Below are 4,270 nucleotides of genomic sequence, written 5' to 3'. Positions count from 1 at the left end.
GAAAGGAGTCAAATAGAGGGTAGGCAGGGCAAAAAGAAACAGGATGGAAAGGGGGGAGATGGAGCCCAGGAATAGGACAAAGAGAGGAAGGGGGAGGTGAGGATTAGAGTTGATAGGAGGGATCAATGGAGGGAGAGAGGGCATCATCCGGAAGGGGGAGTTGACCATAGCCACCTTGGGAAAGGAAATGAAGGATGTAGAGGTCAAGGGTAGGGGGGACACAACGGTGAAGGAATGGCAGTGGGTGAGGGTTGAAGAGGAGAGGAGCAACCAGGTGATGGGATCAATTCGGCGGGAGGTGTAGAGGACTCATATATGTTTGAGGAAAAGAAGCAAATGGGGAAAAGGAATCAGGTCATAGAGGATCTGCATGGCGGACAGGAGGCATATACAGAAAGTCAGGTGGAGTGCATGGCACTCGAGGATCAGGAGGGACCTATAGAATTTGGGGGGGGGGGGGGTGGATATCGAGGTGGAACTGGCATAACAGAGGATGGGACACATTAAGGATTTGTAGGTTTGGAAGATGCAGAGGGGTTCAACCTCCTTGTCTGGCCAGAGATGAGTTTAAGGAGGTGGAGGTAGTTGTAAGCTTTGGATTGAACAGAGGTGATGGTCAGTGGTGAGTCCAAGGTAATTTAGGGTGGGGGAGAGATGGAGAGGATGAGTGCAGATTGAAAGGGAAAAATCAAAGAGCCGGAAAGAGCGAATGGTATGATCTATGATGCTTGCCTGGGTCTTGGAAGGACTGATTTTGAGGAGCCACTGGTTACATTGATTACACCTAGTGGCAAAAAGGTCAAGGTGATTCTGGAGAAGGCGTTAGGACCATTGAAGGGTAGAAGTGAGGGAAAGGTAGGCAGTGTCATCGGCATACTGCAGGAGGTGGACCAGAGAGGGGGTTGGGGCTTATCGGCCGTGTACAGGAGGTAGCGGAGAGGTGAGAGGACAGAGGCCTGGGACACATCCACAGAGGGGTAGAAGGTGTGGGAATCAGTGTTACGGATGTTAATGTAGGAGGGGCGGCGGGAGAGGAATGAGGCAATCACACGGACATAGTTGTTAGGAGGGACCTAGGTCTGGAGTTTAAACAGGAGACCGGTATTGCCATGAGCGATCCTAGGACTTTTCGAGATCTAGGAAGACAAAAATGGCGGAACGAAGGAAGTTAAGCTGGAGGGAGATGAAATGAATGTGGCACAGGAGTTGGTCGTCGGCAGAGAAGGAAGGTCGGAAGCCACATTCTGTGTTAGGGAGAAGGTGTTGTCCCTGGAGGTGGTGATGGATTCACTGGGTAAGGATGGATTCCAAGACCTTGCTGAGCACCGAGGTGAGGCATATAGGGCGACAGGAAGAGGCATCAGACGAAGGCTTGTTGTGTTTGGAGAACATCGGGGTACGGGTGGTTTTCCACAGGTCAGTGTAGAAGCCGGTGGCATGGATTACATTTTAGAGGGTGGCAAGTCCACGTTTCACTACCGTACAATGTTGTACCATAGACGTACAGTCTCAGAAATTTCTTCCTCAAATTAAGGCCACTTGTTGACCAGGAATGCCTTTCTTGCCATAGCTAGTCTGCTTTTGATGTCCTCCTTGTTCTGTCCATCATTGGTTATTTTACTACCTATGTAGCAGAATTCCTCAACTTCATCAGCTTCGTGACTGTCAATCTTGATAAGTTTCTCGCTGTTCTCATATCTACTACTTTTCATTACCTTCCTTTTTCTTCGATTTACTCACAATCAATACTGTGTACTCAGTAGACTGTTCATTCCGTTTGGCAGATCATGTCATTCTTCTTCATTTTCACTCAGGATCACAATGTCACCAGCGAACTGTATTACTGATATGCTTTCACCTTGAATTTTAATTCCACTCCTGAACTTTTCTTTTATTTCCATCACTGCTTCCTCGATGTACAGATTGATCAGTAGGGGAGAAAGGCTACATCTTTGTATTACTCCTTTTTAATACGAGCACTTCGTTCTTGGTCATCCACTCTTATTATTCCCTCTTGGCTGTTGTACATATTGTATATGACTTGTCACTCCCTATAACTTACCCCTACTGTTTCTCAAAATTTCGGACATCTTGCAGCATTTTACACTGTCGAACGCTTTTTCCAGGTCACCAAATCGTATGGACGTATCTTGACTTTCTTTAATCTTGCTTCCATTATTAATCGCAACGTCAGAATTGCCTCTCTCGTGCCTTTACTTTTCCTAACGCCAAACTGATCGTCATCTAGCGCATTCTCAATTTTCTTTTCCACTCTTCTGTTTATTATTCTTGTAAGTAACTTGGATGCATGAGATGTTAAACTGATTGTTCGATAATTCTCTCACTCATAGCTCTTGCCATCTTCGAAATTGTGTGGATGATGCTTTTCCGAAAGTCAGATGGTATGTCGCCAGACTCATACATTCTACACACCAATGTGAATAGTTGTTTTGTTGCCACTTCCCCCCATGATTTTAGAAATTCGGATGGAATGATATCTATCCCTTCTGCTTTATTTCACCTTAAGTCCTCCAAAGCTCTTTGAAATTCTGATTCTAATACTGGATCCCCTATCTCTTCTAAATCGACTCCTATTTCTTCTTCTATCACTTCAGACAAATCTTCCCCCTCATAGAGGCTTTCAATGTATTCTTTCCACTTATCCGTTCTCTCCTCTGCATTTAACAGTGGAATTCCCATAGCACTCTTAATGTTACCACCCTTGGTTTTAATGTCACCGAAGGTAGTTTTGACTTTCCTGTATGCTGAGTCTGTCCTTCCAACAATCATTTATTTTTCAATGTCTTCACATTTTTCCTGTAGCCATTTCGTCTTAGCTTCCCTGCACTTTCTATTTATTTCATTCCTCTGAGTTTCCCGGAACATTTTTTTACTTCCTCCTTTCATCAATCAACTGAAGTATTTCTTCTGTTACCCATGGTTTCTTCGCACTTACCTTCTTTGTACCTGTGATTTCCTTCCCAACTTCTGTGATGGCCCTTTTTAGAGATGCCCATTCCTCTTCAACTGTACTGCCTATTGAGCTATTCCTTATTGCTGTAACTATCCAAGCCTTATTGCTGTATCTATCCAATCCAAAGCCCACAACTGCCTCTGTCTGCTTAAACTCCTCTCTGACTAGACTTGGGGGTTGAACCCCTCTACCATCTTCCACAACTTTAAATGAATCAATTGTTCTGAAAAGGGCACAATTCACATTTTTTGCCATATTGAGTAATGCTTGGATTCGGTATCTATGGAGGTAGATACATCGTTTTGTATGAAAACAGAATGTGTCCAATACATAACATAGGCAGGGTAATGAGTTTGTTGAAAGTTTTGAAAAGGGCGTTAGTACTGGACTCATGTCCCTTTCAGAACAACTATTCTGCTGCTATCTGGTGATCATATTAGTAAACTCTTCAAGCAGGTAGCTGAGTGTAGTTTTATAGCTTATTTGCTTGCAACATGGACAGTGATACTAATGAATCACCTCAAAAACGCAAAAATGGCCAACGAAACACAGAAGAATATAAACAGTATAAGATTAAAAGCTGTAAAGTAAAGGGAAATGAACACGTCAGCTATTCTGGGAAAGTCACTGCAGTTAGATCTACAGGACCCGATTGCAGGTAAGTTTCTAACCTAACTTTTATGTAGGTTACATTTTATTAAAAGTATAATTTACTACAAAATAAGTTTTAACATGATGGTCAGCAGAAAAGTAAAATTCAAATTTGCATGCGGTAAACATTCACTTCATCTTCACTAATTAAAACCTATAAATAAATATATCAAAATTTTAATCTAGGCTTATTCTGTTTACTGGGATCAATCAATTAATTTTTACTGTACTTATTACTCTTCAGCCACATAGCATAAATATAGTCTCACCTCGATTTCAGCTCAAATAAAGTACAAATCTACGGTACTAAATTTGTATTTCCACAGATTTATGCAGGTAACATAGTTTGCCTAAATACCCATTACAAAATGTGTAAGCAAAAACTAGTAGCTTTTGTTTGATTTCAGATGCAGCATGAAGTGTTTTTAAAAATTCAGTGACCTAGACAAGATAACAATTTTCAAAACTTTCGATGAATTTGAAACTAAAACGGAGCAAGATGTTTTCCTACAAGGCCAGCTGACTTTATCTGATGTCAATCGCCATAGACCACGAAAGGATACTCCAAAGGCCAGACTCGTGCCCTTTTCTAAACCACTCATTCAAATCCTTGATCCATCCCATCCTCTGTTATTCCAGTCCCGC

The sequence above is a fragment of the Schistocerca cancellata genome, chromosome 3 (assembly GCF_023864275.1).
Source record: "Schistocerca cancellata isolate TAMUIC-IGC-003103 chromosome 3, iqSchCanc2.1, whole genome shotgun sequence".
Lineage (NCBI taxonomy): Eukaryota > Metazoa > Arthropoda > Insecta > Orthoptera > Acrididae > Schistocerca > Schistocerca cancellata.
This window is presented reverse-complemented; position numbering follows the sequence as displayed.